The sequence below is a fragment of the Macrobrachium nipponense genome, chromosome 15 (assembly GCF_015104395.2).
Source record: "Macrobrachium nipponense isolate FS-2020 chromosome 15, ASM1510439v2, whole genome shotgun sequence".
In the NCBI taxonomy this organism is placed as follows: domain Eukaryota; kingdom Metazoa; phylum Arthropoda; class Malacostraca; order Decapoda; family Palaemonidae; genus Macrobrachium; species Macrobrachium nipponense.
In genome coordinates, this window is record NC_087208.1 from 63,151,528 (window position 1) to 63,164,027 (window position 12,500).

General features: G+C 37.6%; 1 protein-coding gene across 11 annotated transcripts in view; it reads left to right on the forward strand.

The window, feature by feature from the left end:
* LOC135195016 (organic cation transporter protein-like) overlaps positions 1-12,500 on the forward strand; it is a 113,894-nt gene that overhangs the window by 42,795 nt on the left and 58,599 nt on the right. Inside the window, exon 1 of one of the 11 annotated variants that reach the window (XM_064221297.1) lies at positions 247-350. The exons of the other annotated variants lie outside the window; for them this stretch is intronic. The gene's annotated coding sequence lies outside the window, so the exon portion shown is untranslated. Of the gene's footprint in view, positions 1-246; positions 351-12,500 lie in introns of those variants that run through there. 11 annotated transcript variants of the gene reach the window in all.

Here is a 12,500-nt window from a genome sequence, read left to right on the forward strand (position 1 = left end):
TGTGTATTTCTGGTGATAGAAGTTCACTCTCGACGTGGTTCGGAAGTCACGTAAAGCCGTTGGTCCCGTTGCTGAATAACCACTGGTTCCATGCAACGTTAAAATACCTTAGAAATAAAAATAAAAAAAATCTCGTAACTGTGTATGGTTAGTAGAATGCTCCCACTCCCCGTCGAACACGGTATATATGTAATTTCTGCGCAGATGTAATATCGATACTGGGCTTATCTTCCAAAGTAGGCAGATGACAGATGTTCACCTTGAGGCTCAGTTTGCCCCTGGTATGCGCACGAGATACACACGTCTTGGTAGTGGTTCGGTAGAATTCTCCTTTCACAGATGTTTCAAGGGTGAGTTTCTTTCTTTTTCTTCTTCTTTTTTGCAAGTAGGATTTGTAACTTGGGTTATATTTATCATCATCATTACCAAAAGACCAGTTATAGAGAATTATTGATAAATTACCTCTGCATCTTATTATTTTGTTACGGTTATTTGCGTGTACATACACTTTGAGAATACGTTTTGTGCGAGCTGTATCATCGACCACGCACGTCCATTATATATATAAGTCATATCACATTTCCGTGATTCATATACATATATCGAGCTACAATGTCCTTTAATATCTAATTCGCTCTACCTCGGAATTAATATATTTTCATATATGCTTAACCGAAGGGGAATTTTTTCTCGATAATAGATTTGCCTGGACCAGGGCGCGAACCTATGGATCCTTTCAAACCCAGGAACGTCAGTGAAGCTTTACTACTACACCACCGCGAGAGGCTTCACTGACGTTCCTGGGTTTGAAAGGATCCATAGGTTCGCGCCCTGGTCCAGGCAAATCTATTATCGAGAAAAAATTCCCCTTCGGTTAAGCATATATGAAAATATATTAATTCCGAGGTAGAGCGAATTAGATATTAAAGGACATTGTAGCTCGATATATATATATATATATATATATATATATATATATATATATATATATATATATATATATATATATATAATGGACGTGCGTGGTCGATGATACAGCTCGCACAAAACGCATTCTCAAAGTGTATTTACACGCAAATGACGCTGACAGAAGTAGAGAATGAATCAGTATCGTAGGCTTTGAAATTACGATTAAGAAAAAAATCTGAATAACCATCCTCGTAATCAGTAGTACTCAATACTCAGGCATTTTGGTGACTGATAAACTCGCTGCTTTATCACGGGATGACCGTAACAGTTTTTGGAACTTTTATTTATAAAATTACTTCACATTTAACCAAGAATTCACAATTAAATTTAAGACAAACGATTTTTGAACCCTTCGTAAAAGCTTCACATTTAACCATTTGGTAAATATGTGTTTTTTTTTACGTTTTCACTAATAAATTTCGGACACTAAAGAGTTGCTATGCATAACCTTGGTTATGCATAGCAACTGCCATCGACACATCGACAAAGAAAAGTCTGACGTAGTTGGAAATTATGGGACCAACACATAGCTATATACACTAATATATATATATATTATATATATATATATATATATATATATATATATATATATATATTATATATATATATAGATATATATATATATATATATATATATATATATATATATATATATATATATATATATATATATATATATACGGTGTGCTTGCAGAGGTTGTCAGCTTATTATTTTCCGATCCTCAGAAATCTGAGTCAAGGTACCTGTCATGTGACTCTCTCTCTCTCTCTCTCTCTCGTCTCTCTCTCTCTTCTCTCTCATATGCATATATTTTTATATATATATATATATATATATATATATATATAGTGTATATAGCTATGTGTTGGTCCCATAATTTCCAACTACGTCAGACTTTTCTTTGTCGATGTGTTGATGGCAGTTGCTATGCATAACCAAGGTAGTGTTCTTTAGTGTCCGAAATTTATTAGTGAAAACGTAAAAAAATCTTGTCTTAAATTTAATAGTGAATTTTTGGTTAAATGTGAAGTAATTTTTTAAGCAAAAAGTTCCAAAAACTGCTACGGTCATCCCGTGATAAAGCAGCGAGTTTATCAGTCACAAAAATGCCTGAATATTGAGTACTACTGATTACGAGGATGGTTAGGCAGATTTTTTCCTTAATCGTAATTTCAAAACCTACGATGCTGACTCATTCTCTACTTCTGTCAGCATCATTTAAAATCCCGCATTTACAGAATTTATTAGTCACCGTCTTTTTAGAAAGCAGATGATAAAGAAAAAATGGTAATTACACGTAATTTCATAAGGTAAGGTGAAACTAGCATCCTCAGTTTGACGTTATCTCTTGGAAAGCACTTATGATAACTAATTGCGACTCATTCTTGTTCACTTTTGCCTTTGCCTAAAAATAGAGAGAGAGAGAGAATATACACAAAATTTTAGACAATCAAATTGCTTGAATAATTCATATATCTTGGGGAAATATTTCTTTTTTTTTTTATTTAGGGATAAATGCATTCTTCCAGAAGTTGAACTTGAGCAATTTTCTCTCTCTCTCTCTCTCTCTCTCTCTCTCTATGATAAGTGCGATAAGGGTAGCGCTACAGTGAGTAAACTGACATATTTATATATATCTCTCTCTCTCTCTCTCTCTCTCTCTCTCTCTCTCTCCATGATAAGTGTGATTAGGGTAACAATGAGTAAACTCTCTCTCTCGCTCTCTATGATAAGTGTGTTTAGGGTAGCGATGAGTAAACTCTCTCTCTCCCATGATAAGTGTGATTAGGATAGCAATAAGTAAGCTTTGACCACACCAAACTTCCCAATTATGTTAGCGATAGTTGAAGATGACCATAAACTGCAAATAAACAAGGCTGGTGGTTGTGGCCTTGTTGGTTATATTAGTCATTGTGACTTTGTGCTCAAGATCTTGCCACCCTTTATCGAAATTGTGTATAATTATAACATCATAACTCTTATATTCCCGGTTCATTTTAACAGACACTAGCCACCCAAAATATAAATAAAGATCTTTTTTAAACGTTTTCGGGTTTTAATGCATGTTCTTAAACGTTTTTAGTTTTATGCAAATCTGCGAATATTTTGGGTTTTTAATGCACATTTTCAAACGTTTTCTGTATTTTTATGCATCATTTGTAACGTGTTTGGGTTTATGCACATTTCAAAGTTCTCCGTTTAAATGCGTATTTTGAAGAGTTTTCAGTTTTTAATGCATATTTTCAATCGTTTTTCTTTATTCTGTTTAACGTTTTAGGTTTAATGCACACTTTAAAACGTGTTGGGATTTGAATACCCATTTTCAAATGGTTTTTAATCATATGTTTAAGCGTTTTCGGTTGTTAATGTACATTTCAAACGTTTTCGGTTTTTAATGTACAATTTTAAGCGGTTTCGGTTTTTTTCACGTTTATGCATCATGCTTCAGGTTTTCAAGGTCATCTAGATATACGATAAATGTATCCTCTTAGTAACTAGGCGCATAGTGACGTGCGTATGTAAAAACGTTTCTTCTTCTCTCTCTCTCTCTCTCCTCTCTCTCTCTCTCTCTCTCTCTCTCTTTGTGATTTGCCATCACTGTGCTTGATCATTTACTAATAAAATCTACCGAATATCTTTATCACAAAGGATGTGAATATCGTAGTATCTGAATATCAGAGTTTGCGGGACAAGGCAAATGTCAACACGGTCCTTGGTGGTAATATCATGAAGGGGAGCGTTGGGGGGAGGGGGTGTGGTTAGTGCTATCAGTGCGCCTCATGCGGGGCTCTGCAGACATTACTTAGGGGTCTTTGAAGCGTCACCTCGGCCCCTAGCTGTAACCCCTTTCGTTGCTTTTACTGTACCTCCTTTCATATTCTCTGTCTTCCATCTAGCTTTCCACCCTCCCCTAAAAATTGCTCCATAGAGCAACAGCAATGTTTTATCTCCTGATGCGCCTTCAAGCCCTTTGCACTCAATTGCTTCCATCGCAGAACGACCTCATAGGTCCCATCGCTTGGTCTGTGTCCTAAATTTTATGCTTATCTTCCAATATCACGAAGGAGATAGAAGTGACAAAGAAACTGAAAGTGGCGATAACAGCTCCTGATATAGAGAAGAAAGTTTATGCAGATAAAGCAAAGGAAAGAATCTATCGGTAATCTACAGAGAGGCTTCAGCTAAAGTCATTGAGAAGAAGAGCCCTTGAAGAGATTCCAGTGACTGTTACGGGGTCTACCTCTAATGGCAACGACAGTCAGTTTTGCTGATGGCTGTAAGGGTGATGACGTAGTCGAAGGTGCTGAAAGATAATGCTTCGTGAAACTGAAGCCAAAAATGATTTGGACTGTTTCTAGTGAGGCAGTTGACGTGGTTGATACTCTAGTTGACGAAACTTACCTAAAGACAATTCCTGGTGTACAGAAGATAAGCTCATGAATTTAGAAACCTGTTGTTATGGAGAGGGGGGTTGTAGGGTTGTTTGTGGTTGTAACGTCATTCTAAAATGTGAACCTGAAATCCTAATGGCATTACCTTAAGGTTCTTTGCAGCAGAGGCCTTTCGGCCCTTAGCTGCAACCCCTTTTATTTCTCTTGCTGTACCTCCGTTCATATTCCCTTTCTTCCATCTCTCTTCCTTCCATCCTCCACCCCACTCCCTTCTAGCAATTGTTTCAAAGTCCACCTGTGAACTTTTCCACCTTTTATAAAGTACTTTTCTCTCTGTTTCCCTTCCAGCGCCAAATGATCTCATTGGTTCCAGCACTTGGCTTTTGGCCTGGATTTTGTATTTATTCACTGTCATCTTAATAATGTTTGGTTAAATTTTGACGACAGCGAACGTATACTATACGTGACAGCCAGTTTCATGTGCTGGCCTGTTTCAACTGTCACAGTTATAGGCTTTTGGAAAGAAATGCAATCTCAAACGAGATAATAAAAGTCTGTGGTAACTGCTGGCAATCATGCCAGAACAGAACGCAGTTCAAGTGAGGTAAAGCGGTTCGAGTTATACGAGGCACATCAGACAAAATATCGAATTTTGGGTGAACTCATAAAATTGCTAAGTTTGCTATTTGGAAATATGGTGAATACCGTCAAATATCGATGATGGTTGTAAAGCTAACTTGATGAATGCAGTAATATTAATAGCACTGCCAATTAAAGAGTAAATTAATGGGATAAGTCTTTTGATATACTAGCTGTTGCTGGGACATCGGCTAATGATGTTGATACCATAAAATAGCTGTAATGATCCCTTTTGAGTATGCTCACTTTCGTATTTTTAGAAGCAGCAGGTTACTGTATGGAGGAGTGCAGCTTCTCGTCCTTAGCAGCTGTTGTCAGCTTAGAACTTTTAATCGAATTCAGTTAATTAGTTTTGGATAATGATGAGGTCAACTTCGAATACGTAAATCAGAGGAGGATCTTTTACTGTTGCACTTAAACCTTCAAAGTCTATTTTTCATTTTTGAATATAGGAAGCTTGCATACTTCTGGAAATGATTGACATGGTGACAATGAAAGTGCATATCCGTCGGGACTTCTAACCTTTGGATAGATGATCCGGAAGGTCAAAATGCAGACGTCTTTAATGGGTTTTTCTAATTATCGATTCTTGAATAATGTTGATCGTGCAACGACCTAGATTTGATGTATATTAGATCTTGATTTCAGTGACTTTGTAAATAACAGTAAATCATAATATATTGGTTAGTAATGTTGACTGTGCAACGACCTACATTTGATGTATATTAATTCAAACTGTTTATCAATACCGGTATTGATAAACAGTTTGAAAAAAAGAATAAATGTCAGGGATGGAGCGAATTTCCCTCCGCATGTTATCGTTGGTGAATTGATTCTGAAAAAAAAAAAATTAAAACATTCCTTGTTATCATGGTGACCAAGTTCTTTGAAGAGCTGTCTGCCAGTGATCTGAAGAATGTTAATGATCAGATGAATAAAAGTGGGATCTTTTTTTAAAGTAGTGACCCCCAAGGGTTTAAGGGTGTCTAGACACGCGGCAAAGATGGATACATACCGGATTAAAGTCTTTTGTTTGTTTTTAGGGTAATCCTCAACGGGCTGGTACTAAACACGCGGCAAAGACGGATACATACCGGGTTAAAGTCTTTTGTTTGTTTTTTCGGTAATCCCCAATTGGCTTGTACTAAACACGTCGCAATGGTGGATGCATACCGGGTTAAAGTCCTTTGTTTGTTTTTAGGGTAATCCTCAACGGGCTGGTACTAAACACCCCCCGTAGGGGTCACTCCAAGAAAGATCCTAAAAGTGAATACAATAGCATGTGCCCGTTGAGGAAGACAGCTACAACCTTCAGGGTAGATCACCTTGGTTCATTGGTGAGAGTTTGACATCATAGAGAGGAAGAAAGCCGCATAGAGCACAAATGGCAAAGGTTAAGGGGTACAGATTCTTTACAGTTCTTTAATAAGAAAGCGCAGAAGATTAGAATATCAGAATAATCCGAAAATCCGAGGGTCAGCAATAAATATGAATAAATTGTGAAGTTCTAGCCAATATTTTTTTTTTTTCTTTAATTTTCAAGGGAAACCCTATGAATGTAATTGTTTGACTCTTGTTGAAATGCTTCGTCAGGTTATTACAGACTATCAATATTTAATAGTGTAAGTAATGATGGTTAATAGGATTCTTAAACAGTGAAAGGAAACAAACTGCAGTTGATCTGATGCCAATATCTGAAATTGTTGGTGTGAAAAATGATCTTGCCTTACTGTTAGAATAAAGTCATAAATACCTGGCAGTATCTCTTGAGTGCAAGTTCTCCGTAACATGAGGAAGAGGCTATTATTAGCCCAGCTTTGAAAGGTTCATTTGATTATATCAATCTTGTCGAAAACGTTGGAATGTTTGATTTTTTTTATAAACAATTATCAGTCTGGAGACTAAATGCTCTACCGGATAGTCACTTACCTCATATATGTAGTTTCATGTTACAAAGACTGCTATACGCTCTGTTGTAAATGATCTATTGAAAGTTATGGAAGGAGGCAAATGTAGTATCCTGGAATGACTCGATATTCGAGCGGTTTTTAATACAGTTGTGCTGGAATTACTTTAAAATCATTTAGTATCCAATGAATTTCTTGTTGAAGCCTTTGAGCATTTAGAAGACTGTTTGCATGACAAAATAGGATTGTGTACGTTTTTGGAACTCTCATTCATCCTTAGCAACATCAAGAGGAATTCCCTATGGAAGTGTGTTACGTCCAGTCCAGTTTTGCACATACAATGTGCGATGCTAGGCTTAGTCCTGTTTTGCACATACCACATACGGCTGTTAGGCTCAGTTCTATTTTGCACATACAGTATGCGACTGTTAGGCCCAATCCTATTTTGTGCATATACAGAGTATGACTATTAGGCCCAATCGTATTTTGTACATAGATTATGGGTCTGTTAGGCCCAATCCTATTTTGTGCATATACACTATATTATTGAATGCTAGGCCCAATCCTATTTTGTACATAGATTATGGGTCTGTTAGGCCCAATCCTATTTTGTGCATATACACTATATTATTGAATGCTAGGCCCAATCGTATTTTGTACATAGATTATGGGTCTGTTAGGCCCAATCCTATTTTGTGCATATACACTATATTATTGAATGCTAGGCCCAATCCTATTTTGTACATAGATTATGGGTCTGTTAGGCCCAATCCTATTTTGTGCATATACACTATATTATTGAATGCTAGGCCCAATCCTATTTTGTACATAGATCATGGGTCTGTTAGGCCCAATCCTATTTTGTGCATATACATTGTGACTGTTAGGCCCAATCCTATTTTGTGCATATACATTATGACTGTTAGGCCCAATCCTATTTTGTATGTAGAGTATAGGACTGTTAGGCCCAATCCTATTTTGTACATAGAGTATAGGACTGTTAGGCCCAATCCTATTTAGTACATAAAGTATATGACTCTTAGGCCCAATCCTACTTTGTACTTACAGTATATGACTGTTGGGCCCAGTCCTGTTTTCTACTTACAGTATGTGACTGTTAGGCCCAATTCTATTTTGTGTATATACACTATAAGACTGTTAGGCCCAGTCCTGTATTGTACACAGAGTATACTGCTGTTAGACCCAGTCCTGTTTTGTACTTACGGTATGCGACCGTTAGGCCCAATTCTATATTGTACATAGAGTATACTACTGTTAGGGCCAGTTCAAGCTATTTACCGATAACACCCAATTTTATTTCTCTATATAAACGATATCGGGGATACAGATAAGGACATAAATGTTCTTACCATTATTAAGGAATGGATGATGCTTAAGCAGTTAAAACTAAATGGTAATTTAATTCGTGTTGATGGGAAGGGAAATAGCTTAAGAAGCCTGGCTGATGAATATAACCGGCTGACTGTGAACAGCAGTTCAGTTCTGATGACCGATAATGACTGTGATACTGGACTGTAATTTGTCCACGTACTAGACTCTATAGTTGGTTCCCATAAGGTAGATTCTTAGATGAGCCCTATGCTTACGAGACGTTTGTTTGGCGGCCGCTGATTGGCTGGTACCGGGAGGTAGGCAGCTCCCAGCCAGTCAGCGGGCGCCAAGCAAACGTCTCGTAGGCGTAAGGCTCACCCAATAATCTACCTTAAGTGAACCAGCTATAGGTATGTTGATGAGGTTCTATTAATCTACCGGAGATGTTACTTGAGAAGCTGCAAAATGTATTGATAGTGGCAAGATTAATAAAAGGAGATAAAATTACCCTTGTAATGAATCGCCACATCTGCCACCAGAGCTGGGCCATTTCACGATTCGTCAAATTATCAAGATGTGGTCTCCAAAATGAGCGAGTCAGCGCAAGATCAGCTAATTTTATAGGTCGTAGCTGCTTTTTGTAGATTAACTGCTTTTGTAGATCGTAGCTGCTTTTGTAGATCGTAGCTGCTTTTGTAGATCGTAGCTGCTTTTTGTAGATCGCAGCAGCTTTTTGTAGATTAACTTCTTTTGTAGATCGCAGCTGCTTTTGCATATCGTAGCAGCTTTTTGTAGATTAACAGCTTTTGTAGATCGTAGCTGCTTGTTGTAGACCATAACTGCTTTTGTAAATCGTAGCTGCTTCTTGTAGATCGTAACTGCTTTTGTAGATCGTAGCTGCTTTTTGTAGAGCGTAACTGCTTTTTGTAGATCGTAGCAGCTTTTTGTAGAGCGTAACTGCATAGTGTAGAGTGTAACTGCTTTTTGTAGATCGTAGCTGCTTTTTGTAGATCGTAGCATCTTTTTGTAGAGCGTAACTGCTTTTTGTAGAGCGTAACTGCCTTTGTAGATCGTAGCTGTTTTTTGTAGATCGTAGCTGCTTTTTGTAGATTGTAACTGCTTTATGTAGATCGTAGCTGCTTTTTGTGGATCGTAACTGCTTATTGTAGATCGTAGCTGCTTTTTGTTGATCGTAGCTGCTTTCTGTAGATCGTAACTGCTTTTTGTAGATCGTAGCTGCTTTTTGTAGATCGTGACTGCTTTTTGTAGATCGTAGCTGCTTTTTGTAGATCGTAACTGCGTTTTGTAAAGCGTAACTGCTTTTTGTAGATCGTAGCTGCTTTTTGTAGATCGTAGCATCTTTTTGTAGAGCGTAACTGCTTTTTGTAGAGCGTAACTGCTTTTTGTAGAGCGTAGCTGTTTTTTGTAGATTGTTACTGCTTTTGTAGATCGTAGCTGCTTTTTGTAGATCGTAACTGCCTTTGTAGAGTGTAGTTGTTTTTTGTAGATCATAGCTGCCTTTTGTAGATCGTAGCTGCATTTTGGAGATTGTAACTGCTTTTGTAGACCGTAGCTGCATTTTGTAGATTGTAACTGCCTTTGTAGATCGTAACCTTTTTTTTTGGTAGATCGTAGCTGCTTTTTTGCAGATCGTAACTGCTTTTGTAGATCGTAGCTGCTTTTGTAGATCGTAGCTGCTTTTGTAGATCGTAGCTGGTTTTGTAGAGAGTAACTACTTTTTGTAGATCGTAACTGCTTTTTGTAGAGCGTAACTGCTTTTTGTCGAGCGTAACTGCATCTTGTAGATTGTAACTGCTTTTTGTCGAGCGTAACTGCCTTTGTAGAGCGTAGCAGCTGATCGTAACTGCTTTTGTAGATCGTAGCTGGTTTTGTAGAGATAATACTGTAGATCGTAACTGCTTTTTGAGAGCGTAACTGCTTTTTGTCGAGCGTACTGCATGTAGATTGTAACTGCTTTTTGTAGAGCGTAACTGCCTTTGTAGAGCGTAGCGCTTTTTTTTAGATCGTAACTGCTTTTGTAGATCGTAGCTGCATTGACCATTTCCTATGTAGATAGAGATGATTATTGAGGAAATGTCTTGTATTGTAACTCGATTCTGAGCACGTGATATTTCAATGCTAAAGAAAGGAAACTTCGCCCAACAACAGCAGTCAGCAACGAGAGCGTCTATTTAATATTTTTTATTGACTTAGCAAACAACAAATACAAGTTTTCGTCAAAGTCGAGACGACGACGACGACTTTTTTTTTTTTTTTTTTTTTTTTTTTTTTTTTTTTTTTTTTTTGCAGTCAGGCTGACCTTCCAAGACGCAAACAATGAAAGCAAGCCACAAATAATCTTGCTAGACAATGCAACGGATGCATGGAATTATTAGACAGAATTCTAGAATAGATTATTTTTTTTTATTGTGCTGACAGGTTTCTTAAGTCGAATCGGTTTCGGGTACGGGATATATTCAAATGCCATTGATTGTATTTGTAATTATATCTTTATTTTTTTCCCCCTGAATCCTTGACCTACTTAGTTCCTCAAGGGTGGTTTCTTATCGCTTATGAATCGAGTTCACGAACAACACCCTGTTATAAAAGTGGCCTAGCTTAATTTAGGTGTAAAAGCTGGTCTTCGTCTGCTCTCTGTCTGCTCTCCGTGACTGATTTAATGTACCGGTAAATATTGACCTACTCTCGTCAAATTTATCACCTAAAGATGAACCGCAACATTAAAGAAAGGTGCCCTGACCATTGTGTCATCGAGTTTGGCCTATAGAAGGCTTTCATATATATGCTTTCGACGGATTACTGTATTTCTGTATTACTTCTGTATTACTATTCGTAGAGAAAAACGAAAGCATCATCCAATTACGTGCTTGCCATTTCCGTAGGCAACTTGACGCCATCAAAGTTGCCCGCAGGACTTGTCCATGCATCCTCAAATGATGACATATATTTGGTCTCAGACGTGACTTTGATTGAAGCGTTCTCTCACTTCGTCGTGTGTGTGTGTGTGTGTATGTGTCGATATGATTTACGCTGAAGAATATGGTAGCTTACTTTGGGAACGGTGAAATCTGACTTTAATGAATGCGCTCAGTTAAATCAATTGCAAAAATTTCGGCTGAGGGCCTTCAAATGCACAAAGTTATTAGGTGAGCACTTAGGTTTCACTTAGTTAATTATATTTACATAAAAAAAATACATATGAGAAGAATGTAAGTGTAAATAAAGGCAGGTAAACAGAGTCCTGCTGCATAACAAGGTTTACAGACAACTGGATAATTCTCTGAAGAATATCAAAGGGTCCCGCTTCAAAGGTGACCGCAGGGGAGAGAAACTGGTTATGCCACTAACCACACCAGATGATAAACAGATCCACAGTAGGCTAACACCTATCTGTAATCGAGAACATATATGATTACTTTGCTGCAAGCGAGAACGCACTGATAAGGAATCGAGGGATTGCACAGAAGGTGTCACGCAACTCGATTCCGGCAACACTGGAGAAGGCACAGACATTGCACTTACTTTGAAATAAACAAGATATAGGTCTCGTTGTAGGAAATCGCACTGTGGAAAGGAAAATAAATGGGTAAAAGAATAACAGGGACGTGACTGACTTAAGAACCTTGACTCAGGCGCATTACCTTCGCTGGGAGATGGATTCATCATCTTCGGGGGCGCCAGCAATGAAGGGTAGTGTTAAAACGATTCACTACAAAAGCAAGTGAGGTTCTGGACAGCCAAGAAAGACTCAAGTGTCCTGGATAGGTTACAAACATCTTCTGAGGATGGGTCGTCCATGTGATGCTCCTTATATAACGTTGGGGATTACGATTTTGGTCATAGTAGATAGTGTTGTATGGCAGCGTGCCACGTTTTCTATGGGGTCGTGCATGTGGCCGTAAGGTCATCTGGCCCAGGGATATATATATAGATAGATATAGAGAGAGAGATATAGATATATACTAGATGATAGATAGAGAATATAGAGAGAGAGTAGAGAGAAGTAGAGAGATGAGATAGATAGATATAGAGTATGAGATATAGATAGATAGATATAGATATATGAGATAGATAGATAGAGTAGAAGATAGATGTAAGAGAGATAGTATAGAGATGAGAGATATTGAGAGAGAGAGATATAGAGAGTAGAGAGAGCGTATATCAGAAGAGAGATATATGATAGATAGATATAGAGATAGAGATAGATATGAGATAGAGAGAATATATATAGATAGA